The 17187-nt window shown below is 43.3% G+C and overlaps 1 pseudogene across 1 annotated transcript; it reads right to left on the reverse strand.

Moving 5' to 3' along the window:
- Positions 1–1048: 1048 nt before the first annotated feature.
- LOC310803033 (chymotrypsin-like elastase family member 1) lies at positions 1049–10849 on the reverse strand (annotated as a pseudogene). The gene is made up of 6 exons: positions 10824–10849; positions 10316–10415; positions 5678–5822; positions 2268–2368; positions 1728–1850; positions 1049–1217 (listed from the first exon to the last, which is right to left on the reverse strand). The product of its transcript is annotated as a chymotrypsin-like elastase family member 1 (transcript).
- Positions 10850–17187: the final 6338 nt, after the last annotated feature.

Below are 17187 nucleotides of genomic sequence, written 5' to 3' on the forward strand. Positions count from 1 at the left end.
TGTTCATCTTTCTAGAAGACATCAGCATGGGACTTACTGTAAATACTGTATTGCTCAAATGTAAATAAGAAAGTATGTCTTTTTTCCCTGACTATTTTATGGTATAGATTCTTTCCCAACATTGTGTGTACCGTTTAACTTATTCTTCATTACTTCAAATTCACTAAAGTGATTTTTATGTTATGACTCTGAATATGTCTAAATTGTTGAAGAGATGATCAATTACAGAATTGTTTATGTTTTCGTTCAATGTGTACCTACGTTTCTTTTCTCACATGGGATTTCTAAAGTGTTTGATTGTAATTTCAAATGGGATTTCAAATTGCAAATGTATCGCGATGGTGTTAGGCCTAACATCAATGTACAATGTATAGTCAGTAGATATCTGTTCATTTAAATGTTTATTTACAGTAGAACCAATAGATCCTATGTGGAGAGGAGATCAGTCAGTCTTTGTTGATGTTAGACACTCACCACTGCAGTCTTATTGGTTGCTTCTCAATCCATGATCTGTGGTAGGAGGAGCATTGATTAGCAACAGGTACACTATATGAGCAATTACTACTGAGTACAACACATGATGGCAGTTAATGAGTGGCAGTTAATAATAATAACATACAGTTTTAGATGATTTGTATGAGACCACCATCAGTTAAGAATGAATAGGTACAAGTCTTAATACAGCAGATCTTTAGGAACTGTTCAGTTAGTAGTAGGCCTTCATTCACTGGAAAGGAAAACTTAACGGGGGCTCTGGCTGATTCCACTGATTCCTGTTTAATGACCCTTAGCCTCCACCAGGGGGCAAAGTCTGACCATACAACTCAATGCATTCACTCACAGGGGTGTGTGTAACAATTTGTGTATTGTTGTACAACTCTGTATTTTAAATATGTAAATACACTCTGGATGTGTATAATCACAGTTAATTTAGAGGATTGCATCCACTTGTCTTTATAACTCTGTAAATAATTAATAATACTATAGTTCAGTAGATGTAGCATTCTGGGTACTACTGTATAGTTGAGTAAGTGCAACATTCTGAGTACTACAGTCCAGTAGAAGTAGTATGTAACTCACTCTGGGTGCGACCCCAGCCGGTGATGTAACAGAGGTTGTTGTGGGGCAGGACCTGACCAGAGGCAGGCAGAGCACCCATCTGGATGTAGGAGTTGAGGATGGCCTCGGAGGACAGACGTAGCAGGGCACTGTCATACCTGAAGAGTGGTAGAGAGATGGATCAAAGTGAGATGAGGATATACCCGAAATAACCCTCCTCTGGTTCTTACAGACCTTGATAAGAAGAATATAATAATTAAAGCAATATTTTTGCATTCATTTGTCATCGACTCAAGGGAACTGATTTAATTCAGAGGTTTACGTTTTTAATAGACAAATGTGATTAATCAGGCATAACAAATTGTGAAAATGGATTGTAATTCGGCTTGAGGTCTATTAGTCAGGGAGTGTTCACGATAACCTCCTTTTCGGGAATATTGGAAACAAATACAATGACCTCGGCAAATCAATTAACTAATCAAATAATACAGGTTTTTCCACTGACTGGCCCATATATGTGATTGTTAATTGATTATGCATTAATCAACTAACTGATTAATTCATGATTACACTGATAAATGAGATTATTCCAGTTCATTGATTATACTGTAAATGAATCAACTAACTGATTAATTAACACAGATAAATGTGATTTTTCTTCCACTGACCCATTGGCAACACAGTTGGAGTTCCAGTTGGGGTGGATGTACACACGGCTGACTGAGATGTACCGCTCCTTCCCCTCATGCTGAGAGATGTGATCCCCAACAACTACACACACACACATGCACGCACGCACACACAGACACACACACACAGACACACACACACACACGGAAGCGCACGGACACACATGCAAACACACACACACACACACACGTTGGTGAATGGAGATTCAAGAAACTTGTTTCTTTCTTCTGTGTAACTCCTCATTCATGCCTATGCCTATTTAAGGATGAGTCATCTTTTACTTGTGTAGACACAAGACATGTCACACATTCCTCCTACAATAAACCAACAACATGAATTAATTTACACCACCGCCACTAATCCTGTATCATCCAATCTCCCACGTCTGCAGGTCTCTCATAGCTCCAACAGCCGTTAATGGTCGCTGTTTCATACCAGGGATATGTCAAAAATCTGGTATGAAACAGCTACCACTAACAGGTGTTGGGGCTAAGTCTCTCCCCTACTGTTACCATTACCTATCCACGCAGTGAGCAGCCATCATCACCCATCCTCTCCTGATCAGAGTGCCTCCGCAGGTGTGGTGGAGGGAACTGCCAGACTTGAACTGGAGAGAGATCTGAGGAGAGCAGAGGAAGGAACAGCGTGTTTCCTGAACTGAACCATGTCCAAACAAGAGCTAGCTTGGCAGCAACGCAGGGCATATGCCATTGGCACCTCAACCAGGAGTATCTCATATGCAGTGGTGGAAATAGGGAGGAACACATGAGAACCTGGTTCCTAGAGTGAACTTGTTGGTGTTAAAATATCATCATTCCAGTTCCAGCATTTAATTTGCCATGGTTCCTCTAATGAATTTGTTACATTTCCACCACTGCTCATATGCATGCAGTACTGAATCTATGCGGTTGGACCCAAGGGGAGGCTGGGACCTAGGGGAGGCTGGTGGAGGTAGAAAACAGAGGACAGGCTCATTGTAATGCACAGAATGGAACGAGGAATCAAATACGTGTTTGATACCGTTCCTTATTCCATTCAGTGCATTACAATGAGCCCATCCTCCACCAGCCTCCACTGAGCCTACTGTACACCTGGAGTAAAAAGCACTTTCAGTGGAGATCATCTCAACAGCTGAATGGACTACCTACCTATCACTGTGTTATGTGCTGTTTTAGTCTTCTGTCTGGTTACAGTAACTGCTGTCTTGAGTGTATGAAAGTATGGAATCCTGTAAATGTCTACAGTCTAGGTGATGTGTTTGCTGGTCTCTTTATGTCAGCCATGACACCAAACTGCGGCCCGTTGCCCGTTTTTAAGTGGCCCGGCATGAATTTTAAAAATGAAATGGAATATGGCCCCTTAGAAAATAGTCTCTAATAATAAATTGCATTGTATGTACATTGCACTTCTTAGTTTCAACACTAGGGGTCATTTTTGAACAACTACTAGACCGACCATTGCAATGATTGCTCATCGATGAAAACTTTTACCTCAGTTTAAAAAAAAAAAGTACGTTTACCTCAGTTGATTAAACATGGCGGAACCGAAAAGACGGAGAATAGCAAGGGAGTGCGAAACCATTTAAGATACAGTGGGAAAATGAATACTTTTTCACGGAAGTCAAAGGGAAGTGTATTTGTTTGATTTGCATGGAATCTGTTGCAGTGATGAAAACGTATAATGTTCGAAGGCACTACGAAACGAAACATCAGTCAGCTAGCCTGTTAGCTCAACAGCAGTATTGTTTTCGTGCCAACAAAGTACAGGAAAATGCCACAATGGCTAGCTACGAGGTAGCTCAGCTCATCGCCCAGCACGGACAACCCTTCTCGGATAGTAACTTTATTAAAGAGTGCCTCACTAAAGTTGCCTGGATAATGTGCCCAGAGAAAACTCAAGTCAGCTAACTTAAAACAGCAAGTGTCAGGCAAAGCTAGTGCATTTCATTTTTACTCGATTGCATGTGACGAGAGCACAGATGCTACGGACACAGCCCAGCTGTTAATTTTTTGCGGGGAGTTGACTTCAACTTTTGCATCACCGAGGAGCTGCTTGATCTTAGGAGTCTAAAGGGCACCACGACGGGTAAGCACATTTTTTAATCTGTATCCGCTGCGATCGATGACATGAAACTGCCTTGGGACACTCTGTGTGGAGCTACAACGGGATGAGGCTCCAGCAATGACAGGCGAGCGGAATGTGATGGCTTCTATGGTGTGCAGGAAGGTTCACGACAGTGGAGGTGAGGCTGTTAAAATGCACTCTATTATAATATATGCCATTTTGCTGATAATATATGCCATTTAGCTGACGCTTTTATCCAAAGCGACTTACATTGCAGTGAGTGCATACATTTCAGTATATATGGTCCCAGCAGGAATCAAACCCACAACCTAAGCGTTGTTAGCGCCATACTCTACCAACTGAGCCACAGAGGACCACATATTATCCACCAGGAGGCACTCTGTGCCAAGGCAAACCCACAACCGGTGATGTGATGAACGTTGTGGTGAAAACATATCAACCTATTTCGAGCACGAGCACTCTCAGACAATTCCAGGCTTTCCTATCTGAAGTCGATGCTGAATACGGAGATGTAATCTACTACTCAGATGTGCGATGGCTCAGTCGCGGCTCTGTACTGCAGCGGTTTTATTCACTGAGATGTGAAATTGACCAGTTTTTGAAAGAGGAAGAACGACCTCTTCATGAACTGAGTGACCCTCGGTTGTTGAGATGCGAAGTTGTTGAGGCAGACCTGGCTTTTTTAGTTGATCTGACGAGCCAACTAAACACACTGAACATGAACCTGCAAGGCAAAGACCTCAACTGTACGCACACCTGAAAGTGTTCTGTGTGAATCTCCGTCTCTTCAAGACACAACTACGCAACTTCAATGTAGCGCACTTCCCCACACTGTTGGAACTTAAGGCCGCTTTCGCAAATGCCAACCTTTCTGCAAAAAAAGGTGAAATGTGTCTGTGATCACATCTCTTCTGACAGAATTCAATCAGCGCTGCCATTGAGAAAGACGTCAAGCTCTTCACGTTCCCCTTCTCGATTGACGCGGCAGAAATCGATGAGCATGCAATTGGAGGTTATTGAGATCCAATGCGACGATTCTCTGAAGAGTCGACATCAGCTTCTCCCCCTACAGAGTTTTGGAAAAGGCCAGGTTTCCTCTGATGAAGCGCGACGCAGCAAGAATGATGAGTCTGTTCGTTAGCCTTACATTGTTGAACTTATGGAGCACCGGCAATACCTTAATGGACTACCACTGACACACACACTATCTGTTTCTATCTTTGTATTAGAACTTCTGTAACTCTATATATTCTGTCTTTTTTTTGTTTGCCTCTTCAGCATCCTGAAAGACCTATTCACAAGAATGACCTGAAGGACCGGATACTCGCAAGAAAGAGTCGCTCAGGGCTGCTGGAGAGTTGTGGTGGAGTGTTGGAGACTACCTTGTCCCTTTCTTGATCTTTTCTCCTGTTCTTATTTTGCACCCAGTTTTTTTATTTTGCACTGCTTTTTGAATGAGAGTTTTAAAAAGTTTTATTGTATTAATACAGAAATGCCTACTGTAATATGTGAGCACATCAATAAACTACTGTAATGTCATCAGGTAAACTGTTCAGTAGTGTTGTATAGTTATTTTGGTCTAAAAACACAGTTTTTCTTCAGTGTAACTGATTGAAAACTGCCGCGGTTAATATTGTTTGGCCTGTGAGTCCATATATTTTTCTGTTTTGTCACCCCAGCTTTATGTCAATGTATGAGCTGTGGAAATGACAATCAAACCAAATCTAATCATGCTTTTCAGTCCAGAAACCGGCTTGATCTGGATCCCAGAAACCGGTCCTATGTTATGAACAGACCATAGATGGGTCTCTGTGAAACAGTGAAAGAGTTTGATCTGGTTTACCTGGCAAGGGCATGAGTTGGGTTTGGCCACTTAGCCACCTACGACTCTCCTCCACATTCTCTATGTAGCGAGACTGAGGATCCTCTTCTGCAAGCACGACACACAATACAGACAGACAGCGATGAAAACATGTCAGTGAGTGGTCCTGCGTGGGGGTTCAATTCCCACGGGACTATCAGAAAAAGAAATGTGTGCAGTCACTATACTTTAAGTAATTTGGGGTGTTTATATCTCCTAAATAGCATATATTATGAGTGAGTGAGCCAGCCAGCCAGTGAGTGATTGATTGAGTGAGGATTACAATAAGTATAGCTTCCTTTTTTAGAGTTAAAATCTGCATGACATTTTCTGTGTCCTACCTGCCATTGTCACTTATGACAATGTCTGCCCTTGAGAATATCTCTTCCAAATCCCTGTCTCAGGGTGAACCTGGAGAATCCCAGAGACAGAACAGAACAACTTACCCAGCACCACAAGAGCCGTCAGTAGGAGAAACCTCAGCATGTCTAGTTTTGGCAGGGTGACAGGGCTGTCTGATGAGGACACTGCATCTCGGCCTGGCTTGTCTACTCTAGGCCTGTAGCAGGGGAGGCTGGTGGAGGTAGAAATCAGAGGACGGGCTCATTGTAATGCATGAAATGGAATGAGGAATGGTATCAAACACCTGTCCGTACATTACAATGAGCCTGTCCTCTGATTTCTACCTCTGTCAGCCTCCCTTGGGCTATAAGAACTGACTGACCTGTGTAGCCTATGGGAAGTGTGGTATGACCTATCTGTAATGGGAAAGACTAAGGGGACACGCCCCACCTGCGGGTTAGGGTGAGGGTCAGGGTTCGTGTTCTGCAGGTCGAACTTGTCCTCTTAGTCATTCCCTATCTGTGGTGTAGTGTGCCGTGTACTCTAGCTGACGGTTCCTTCACCTGTAACCCAGGTGTGTTTCCCCTCACACTTATCTACTGTGACCAAGGCCAATCTTTATCATAAGGTGTGTAGGGTTAGGCTATACGGTAGGTTGGGAATGTACTTGTACATGTACTGTAAATAGCCATAGGCCATTTAGCAGATGTGATGTAAATAGCCATAGGCCATTTAGCATTTAGCAGGAATCCTTCAAATGTCATGTTGACCATATTAGCCTGGAATAATGCCATCCTATCTTGTTGATGAACACGAGGACAGGATGTTCCTGTTTGAGGGGTCAAGATTGAAGAATGAAGGAGGAAGAGGGAGACTATTTACCGTACCACGCGATGACCCACTGTTAGGGATGCTATTGATAGAGGACAGAAAAGTGTGGTCTTAAAGCCAGAGTGCCTGGGGCACAACATGGGAATGACTGACTGTGCTTACTGCAGCTCTCTCACTGGAACTCTTTAGGACAGTTGTGTGGAGTCAGCAGAAGGCAGGCCACGGCCCGTAGCACGCCACTAGAGACTGGTAGAATGTGTAACCCAGGTGTGTTCCCTCTCACACTTATCTACTGTGACCAAGGGCAACCTTTATCCTTGTGTGTGGGTTCAGCTATACTGCGCAGTAGGTTGGGAATATATGTTATGTGTAGTCATATACCATATGCCGTTTAGAAGACTCTTTTATCCAAAGCGACTTACTTGAGTGCGTACATCTTTAGAATAGAGGATGATCCCAGCAGGGATTGCACCCACAAACTTAGCGTTGCTAGCGAATGCTCTCCCCACTGAGCCACACAGGACCCAATGTTTGATATACGTGGCCCAAATAGTCTGAAACAAATGATCTGTGTCATACAAGCAAGCACAGTGTGAGATACAATACTCAATGTTTGAATTACAATATCATGGCGTTTTGCTATGAGTTAAACAGAAACTTCAGAATTCTGTAGAATTCCCTGGCATGTGCTCAAATGCTGTAGCTTAAGTCTAATCATTTAATAGTAGGCCTATGATCATTTTGAATATGTAAATATGAATCATATCCTTCTAACCTAAACTGCAATATTGTATGTAGGGGAAACGGCACCAGGTAGGGGGTACTCAGCCATGCCAATGGGTCAGGCAAAGTTGTTCATCTATCAACTAAATAACTGTATTATCATAATAATCGGTTTTCTAACATTATTGTGTTGCCATATTCTCTGACATTGTCATTTTTCGTGAAAAATTTGAATAAAATCATCAGAATATATAATCAATATAAATAAATAAACTGCTCTACGGTATTTAATCCACAATATACATGAATGTGTATATTATGAATGGTTCACTAATCTGCTGAGGTGATGCTGACTCAGACTGCATTGAGTACATTAGAACAAGATATATAACCAACGCACTACAGCCCAGCTTGACAAATGGAATGGGAAAATAGGTGCTCAACTAGGATGACAAGGCTTGAAAAACGTTCTTACCCTCCAGGACACTTCACAGTGTGACTATCCCAGAAAAAAAATAAACCACTCCAAGAAATGATATTGAGGGACACAGCAGCACGGCTGTTTGTTCACAGGGTGACAAATGATAATACATAACATGCAAAAGAATCCCAAAGTCTTTGTCCAATTTAAGATATGAAAAGTAATCCCACTTTCCCGGACGGCTCTTTCTGGTCGCGGCGTTCACACTAACCCCCACTTGGCACAGCCCACTGACGTCTTAAGCGTCCCGTCATCGCTACTTCCGCCCTGGGTCCTGACCTCACCTGACTCCTTCGCCAGGTGTGGAGTACGAGATGTGATAATGTACCGTCTAACCTGTGCTCTGTACCTATCTAGCCTAGCTAGTCTTAACACACTCATTTTGTGAGAGCAACCAGGATCGTGTGTGTGTGTGTGATGTATGATGTGTGATGTGTCATGTTCTGTCGGAGTGAAACAGTATGTCTGTGATCTTACCTGTGTTTGTTTCATGTAACCGTGTGTGTGTGTGTGTGTACAGTATGTGTGTGTGTGCGTGTGTGTGTGTACAGTATGTGTGTGTGTGTGTGTGTGTGTGCGTGGGTGCGCGCGCATGTGTGTGTGTGTAGCACAGTTCTGCTGGGGCAATGCTGACTCATTGAGAGTGCATTGAGTGCCACAGAACAAGATACACGCTACATCCCAGGTTGAAAAACGGAGAGGGGAAAAAGGGTGCTTAACTAGGACCATAATACTTGTTTCAGTCTCATGCTTTCCTCAGAGCAGCGTACTGTACATGTTATGCATTATTCTTTGCTCTCTTCTTACTGTACTGTAGGCTCCTTAATGAATACAGAATACAGTATGTTTATTTTATAACTTACATTTTGATAGATTTCTAGATGCTTCTATATGTTAACCATACCTTAGTTTATAGAACAACCAATGAGGTCAGTGCTTGCTTCGGTTGGCAGGGGGGGCTTATTGTAATGGCATGAGGATGAAAAGGATCTCTCACTGGAACTCTTTAGGACAGCTGTGTGTCGTCAGCACAAGGCAGGCCGTGGCCCATAGCACGCCACTAGAGACTGGTAGAATGTCTGTCATAGGAAATAGCCTATGTGAGGAATGTCTGTAATGTACAGTGTGTGGCCAGTACAATTGCAAGAACGATTGTACCTTCTTAATGAGAGTTAGATACTCGTAAAAGAGAATAACTTAGTTAAGTCCCAAAAAATCTTATTATGTATTGTGGAAAAAAGGAGACTATTTTTAATGGCTGCAACTGTCCCCAGCTTAGTGTTAGCATGGAATTGTTTATTTTCCTCCTCCAGGGAAATTATGTTTCACAACTCTTCTGTTAGTGTCGCGCGCTACTGATTCTTCAGCTTCCTTGACATGACATCTCACTTGTAAAATAGATGACTAGATACCAATGGGATACTACTAGTGAAATAAAAGGTTAACATCTCCCAAAGGCACATTCTTAGAATGGAACTCATGGTCTGTTGCACTGACTACTGTGTTTAAGTGGGTTCTATTTTGTGTGGATTCTGGAATCCCAATCTTGCATAATGTGACAGCACTTCAGGCGAATCCGGGTCACGCTAGAATGACGAAACCTGATGTAAGTCAATGACAATCTCTAAGACTGCCTTCCACATTCTCATGCCATCAGTCTACACTACATTCTGTTGATACTCTGCACGACATGCTCTACTTTCTGTAGACACTGCAAATACTGTAGATTCACCTTATTATAAAATGACAGAACTCTACATTTCCTTGTAGTCATGATAAGATTGACCAACTGAATTAAACAAGTGAGGGGAAATGTGTGGAAAAAGTTGAGTCGAGAGTAGATTGATACAGTTTTTTTGTTGTTCAATACAAAGCAACCAAAGATGTCAGAATGGGGAAGCTGTGTGTGAGTTCCAGAACCGTGGATCCAGAACCGTGTCTGGATTACTGCCTCTGCGAAGATCCTTTTCAACCCATGATCTGAAACAGAAAGATGAAGAAGTCAGCTATTGATTTGTTACATTGCCTCAAGGTTGTTGGGAAGACATTCTGTTTTGCAATACCGACCTGTCCAAATGTACTGGAATACACACTGGAATACACACAACTACATCCAGTACATACTAAAATATGAACTCAAAATACGGTCAATAGTCCAACAACTTCCTTTTCATTTCAATGTTATATTTTATGACAGAATACAGCCCCCCCACCCCCACCCCCAGTGTGTCTACAATACTTACCCCGTTCATCCAGCTGATGTAGGCAGAAACGCGGTTGAAGACGGTGGCCATCCACTCAGGGGGGGCCACCAGAGTCACCCAGAATGAAGCATTATCAGGACTGTGTTCAGGGAATGTCCACAGTCTGTCAGTCACAACATATCAATGGTTTGATTTTGTTTTTCTTGCCAATGTGTTAGTTCTTAGTACAAAGGCTTTTCCCGTTGGAGGCTGGTGGATCCGGAAATCAGAGGACGGGCTCATTGTAATACATGGAATGGAAAAAGGCTGAGTGTAATGCATGGAATGAAATGAGGAATGGTACAGTAGATACCATTCCTCATTCCATTCCATTCCATGCATTACAATGAGCCCGTCCTCCGATTTCCACCTCCACCGGCCTCCCCTGCTGTACAGACTGTACTTGGGGATTTCACTCACACCCTGTGGATTCACCTTGGTATCTTTTATGATGGTATTCTATTGGTGACTAGATTCCTACTGCACTGGATGTGTGTTTTCATGTTACCTTTCAACGCAGAGAGCAGCCGTCATCTCCCATCCTCCTGATCAGAGTGCCTCAGCAGGTGTGGTAGAAGGAGCTGCCAGACTTGTACTGGAGAGAGATCTGAGGAGAGCAGAACGAGGGGGGGATGTTAAACACAATGATGTATGCAGGCCCTGCAGGAGGGAGGAGAGGAGTATCGGATGTCAAAACCTTCCAAATGACATTCCAAACGCATATACACTCGTTGTTGTCGTTTTACCGCTTCACATAACGCATAACTTCACCTATTTTGTGTCATATCTTTTACCATTGTTATACTGTGGGTGTGTTGTGACCCTGTGTAAAATGCACGTTCTAAACGAAAATAAACATGAGACGTGAAACATAACACAGACTTATTGCGCAGTACAGTTAGCAAACCCCAAATAGAGCAGTTACTTTCATCTACCATGCTTTGAATAGACTGACTGTAATACCAGGGGAGGCTGGTGGAGGCAGAAATCGTTGGACAGGCTCATCATATTGCATGGCATTGGAATGAGAAATGAATGTGTGGGTCTGTGTAAATGTGTCTGCTGAATGGCCTATATCATACCTGCCAGGGCAGGAGGGCACTGACCTCCTCGCCCCAACCACTCTCTACTCAGCAGCATCTTCCAGGTACCTAGGCTGGGGGAAAACACTCCTCAGACAGCACTACACACACACACACACACACACACACACACACACACACATGGGGTTACAGGTCACGGACATACTGTTTCACTCCGACAGAACATGACACATTCTGTCAGTCTTTGTTAGGGGGACCTTTTCTTCTATGCTGAATAGATAACTTCCGTATGCCTACCATTTCTAGAAATCTCAGAGAGAGAGAGAGAGAGAGACAGGAGAGACAGAGAGAGAGGAGAGAGAGAGAGAAAGAATATGTGTTTAGGCAGTGTCACTTCTTAACCAGGGCTGCGAGGGTGGACAACAGAAGTAGTAGTTTTCTGTACAAAATCTTCCTGTTGTGATACTAGTTGCTCAAACTGTTCACTCCAGACACAGTCACATTGGCATAGTGTAGACCCAGTAGACCCTCGCTATACCACGCCACTGCCCAGAACACTGTCAGCTGTTTGTTCAGCAGGTACCCACCTGGTCTGTCTCGCCAGTTATCACCAGGATAACGCTTACACATACGTTACAGTACAGTACATGGAATTTTCTGATTCCTCCGATTTACTATGGATTCAGGTGCCATGTTTGAATTAGTCAAAACACTCCCCCCTGTCTTTTCTAGGAAAGACAGCTGCAGTAGTTCCACTGGATAGGTTTCGTTCAGTTACGGTGATTTGACACACATTAAAGTCAAGGGCATATTTCCATTGTGGTCCTCCTACGATAAGACGTGTTGATCATGGAGACATTGTGTACCTGTGTGATATGAATAATTGTCATATCTGATCTCAATCTCCAAACCTAAAAAAACACATAGAATGCTTTACCTTGCAAGAATTTATGACCTTAACCATTCATATGAATAAGGTGCCGAAAGACACTTCACACTTGTGGCGGTGTCCACAGAATCAACACATTGCTAATACAGACACTCACTAGGTGGGGCTAAAACACAACAAAACAAATGATACAAGTTCACACTAAATACGTTTGTACAGTGAAAAACATAGTTATAGCTGAGTAGTACCACATGAATTAGCAAACTACATACCACAGTTGGGTCCCTCTTTCTCTCACTAAGTTACAATCCACACTCTTATAAATAAAAAAGAAAACACAACTGGGATTTTGTCCCAGCTTAGCAGTGACACACCCGATTCAGCTCATCAAGGTCTTGAAGATGACTTGATTCGTTCAGTCAGGTGTGATAGCACTAGGCCGGGACAAAACCCACTGCAGCTCTCCGGGACCAGGATCGAGTATCACTGTTCAAGACAATCCAAAGTGCACCGTTGTGTAGTGCGATGATACCCATAGGCCTACTGTATATATATTGTAACTCCACATGACACAGTCAAACTCTCTGTGTAAGAACTTTGAGTCCAAGTTGATATCTCTCAATTCAGTATGAAGGCGTAAATGTGAACTCTTTGACATTGACTTTGGTGGATTAGCTCCTTCTCAACCCAAGTCTATTTGGGAAAAGAACATTACAACTCTTTCACTAGCCGTTTACCAGTTCTTACCGAGCCAGAGTACTGATAGCTGCACACAATGGAGCTCTGGACAAAAGGGAGGTCTCAAATGCGACAGTCCTTTATATATGTTGTTAATTAGAGGGAAAGTCATTAAAAGTGGCTGCATTTTGGATTATGAATCCCTTATCATCCTATTAAAAAGATACCCGTACCGCCTGGTAATTGAGCCAGCACTGTGACACAGGGAAAGGTTTCTTAAAGCGCTGTTCTAGAATCTTGGGAACACCAGGGTTCCAACTTTCTCATGGAATTTGCGGCCCCTCTCCTGTTTTGATCCAATAACTCCTCCTTCTTCCAGGGGGAATAACAAACTCAAATTGTGGAAGATCAAAGAGAGGAAGAACCGTGGATGTTTTAATTAAAGATGTTTGTTCGTGATACAGCGTCGCCCGTTAATGAACACTCAATTCGGTTCCCATAAAGATGTGGAACGCGAGACAGGAAATTGAGGTTCGAAATAATTAATGGGATGCGTTGATTAGACTTGTGATATGAGGTCTAGAGAGGTTATCACAGTGCAAACACTATGCCAAAGTGACTGTGTCTGGAGTGAACAGTTTGAGCAAACTAATTTACCTCATTATCTCCATGTAAGGGCAGCTGTCTTGTAGGTGTGTCAGGTTATTATAATTAAATTGATTGTGATTGTGAATTTGACACAGAAATAGTTTTCATTACATCTGCTAATTATTTGTTCAAACTGAGGGTGAGTACACATTTAAGTTGTACAATGCTATAAAATACAACCAAATGAATACGATAGAGCCTACCAGTCTACCTTTCCCTCAATGGAGCCTCCTGGTTGAACAACGTCTGAACCTCTCAACACTTCCCAGTACACAGTGACTAGATTTCTACATCAACAGGACACATTATTTCCCCATCACCTCCCAGCTGTTTCTCTTCGGTCAGTCAGCCTTTCAGTGTGAAAGAGTCTCTCATATCCACTGTAGCGTCATCCCATGCCGAGCCAGCAGGCTGCGTGTCCCAATAGATGTTGGAGCCAGTGGAGCCATCAGATAGCTGAGAACTCACAAACTCTATCCCACAAACAGGACTGGGGTTGTTTTCCTTTACCATTGAGTGCGCCTCACTGTCTGAGAGTTTGAAGAGGACTACAGAAATGTTTGCTATACTTTAGGCTTTGACTATATGCCAACTACACTTACACACATATACAGTACCAGTCAAAAGTTTGGACACACCTTCTCATTCAATGGTTTTTCTTTATTTGTTATTATTTTCTACATTGTAGATTAATATTGAAGACATCAAAACTACGAAGGAACACATATGGAATTATGTAGTAAACAAAAAAGTGTTAAAAAAACTGAATATGTTTTATATTTTAGATTCTTCAAAGTAGCCACCTCTTGGCAAGGTGTGTCCAAACGTTTGACTGGTACTGTATGTATATGAGACTTCCTGGGTAGATAAAGGTTCAAGAATAAACGACAAGAATAAGCAATGACGCAGGCCGCCTTCAACCAGGATTAGAACCCATTGATTAACCTTCAATGGATCTGACTGTGATCCTTGGATGGTCAATCTCACTGTGACTGTGATCCTTGGATGGTCAATCTGACTGTGACTGTGATCCTTGGATGGTCAATCTGTCTGTGACTGTGATCCTTGGATGGTCAATCTGACTGTGACTGTGATCCTTGGACGGTCAATCAAGTTACATTCGATCCTATTCTATTCTAAGGAATCCAAAAGAATGTCACCGACAAACAGTAACTCAATACATTCTGTATTGGAAACATAGAATTTTGAGAGCACCAACTATTGCAGTGAAAACTGTTATTTCAAATGAAAGATATTCTCCCTTGAACCACTTAATTGTCAGTAAAAGCCTTCATAAAACAGTGCAATGTGGTGAGTGAGTAGCACAACAATTTCCTCAACAGTTCCCAAACAACACATGATATGATATTGATATGATATGATATATCATATTATCAAATGACCTTCATCAGACTTGCCTTTGATACAGACGGTAAAGGTGCTATGCTATCTCAGCTCTATGCGGCCATTTATTGTCTAAAGCTCCTTTGATAAATACTGTGTGGAAATGCTAAGTTATTGCACACTATGACACTAAACCACACAGTGTCCGTAGGGATCCTAAATGTACCATTAGCGGTTTTCCTGCTAGTTGTCTGGGCGTGCTGCGGCACATCAATGCTCCCATGCATCGTAGCGGGTGACAGCCGTGAAACTGATCCACAGGGCTATTTGCAACCTTTAATTGCAATTATACCACAATGGAAACAATCAATATCCACCAACCCCCACTCGTATCTCTCTCTCTCCCTCCCTCACTCTCTCTCTCCTTCCTCCCTTCTCTTCTCTCTCTACCCTCTCTCCAGCTCTTTCTCCTCTCTATCCCTCCCTCCCTCTATCCCTTTTCCCCCTCTCCCTCCCTCCCTCTCTCTGCCGGGTGGGGGTAGGGTGGATGCAGCAGGGGAAGAGAAAGATGATCTGGTGTGTCTCTGAGTAACTGACTGATCCAGAGAAGTGCTGTCATCCATTTCTGTCTTTCAGCCAGTCAGGGCCCTGTGATGCTCCTGCTGGCTGTCTCTAGCTGCCCTGTCCTGGGTGCAGCCTGAGCTGCAGTAGCGGCTGCTGGAGATGGACTGGAGCACTTGTTTGGAACTTCAAACAGAATTTTGCGTCGGTGACCAGAGATGACAGATTTCCAACAGACTCGAGTTGTAGAGTAGTATTTTAAATAAAAAATGTAGCTTTTAAGTACTGTTAGTTCCTGTTACTTACTGTATACTTTAAATATTGTTATTGATGTAGTACTTGTATTGCGCCTTACTTATTGTGTATCGTTGTTATATCATTTGTACTTCTGTGTTGTCAAAGTCAAACTTTATTGTCAGATACAGGTTACAGCGGGCTCCAGACAGTGCAATAAAATTCTAACTTCACGAGCAGCTCTCAACAATACAATATACAGTATAAAAAAAACAATATCAACCTACAGTATCGGGCAATATCAAAACAATATATTAAAAACAAAAAAACTACACTATCTCAAACACAGCGGCAGCAGTGGTAGGAATAAACAGGAGCAGCATTATGGTGGAGAATGTGAAAGTACAATGTCAATGTGGGCAGTAGGAGTGCCAATGGGCAGCTAGGCAGCGAGGCTTGGTGGTTCAACAGCCTGACGGTCTTGAGATAGAAGCTGTTCAGGAGCCTGTTGTTCTTGGACTCGATGTACCGGCACCGTCTGCTAGCCCCTCTACTAGCCCCTACCAGGGTGGACAGGCGGTGACTAAGGTGGCTTGGGTCTTTGATGATCTCTCCGGGTGGGGTGAGTTCGGCCCCAACGATGCAATGCTCTGGATAGTCTTCACCACCCTCTCTGGGGTCCATGCGGTCCTGGAACGATTCATCTGGTCAGGATGCTCTCCATGGTACATCTGTAGGGAGGATAAGTAAGTATTTCATGGTACAAGTAAGTATTTCATGCCAAGTAAGTATTTCATGGTACAACCTGTAGCCTGTGCATGACCAATACACTCTGACTTGACTTAACTAAGTACTCTGTGGTTTGGAAGAAACAAATCAATGATTCAAGTCGTTCTGGTGAGCAGCTCAGAGAAGTCTGTCTCCACAGGGCGTCACTCAGACAGGAAGTCCTTAATTGGACATGATCACTTTCTTCTCCTCTCCCTCCCTCTCTCTCTCTGCCGGGTTGGGGTAGGGTGGACGCAGCAGGAGTAAGAGCCGAGGTAGGGGAAGAGAAAGATGATTTGGTGTGTCTCCGGGTGCCTGATTAACCCAGGGAAGTGCTGTCATCCATTTCTGTCTTCCAGCCAGCCAGGGCCCTGTGATGCTGATGATGCTGGCTGCCTCTAGCTGCCCTTCTATGGGACTTGCCTCAGCTGCTGTGGGGGCTGCTGGAGATGGACTGGAGCTCTGTGTGTGTGTGTGTGTGTGTGTGTGTGTGTGTGTGTGTGTGTGTGTGTGTGTGTGCGCGTGTGCGTGTGTGTGAGTCTCTCTGAGTCTCTGTGTGTGTGTGTGTGTGAGTGTGCGTGTATGAGTCTGTGCATGTGTGAGTGTGTGTGAGTCTCTGTGTGTGTGTGTGTGTGTGTGTGTGTGTGTGTGTGTGTGTGTGTGTGCGTGTGTGCGTGTGTGCGTGTGCGTGTGCGATCTTCTTCTCC

The sequence above is a fragment of the Argentina silus genome (genome assembly GCF_951799395.1).
Source record: "Argentina silus genome assembly, chromosome: 4".
In the NCBI taxonomy this organism is placed as follows: Eukaryota; Metazoa; Chordata; class Actinopteri; order Argentiniformes; family Argentinidae; genus Argentina; species Argentina silus.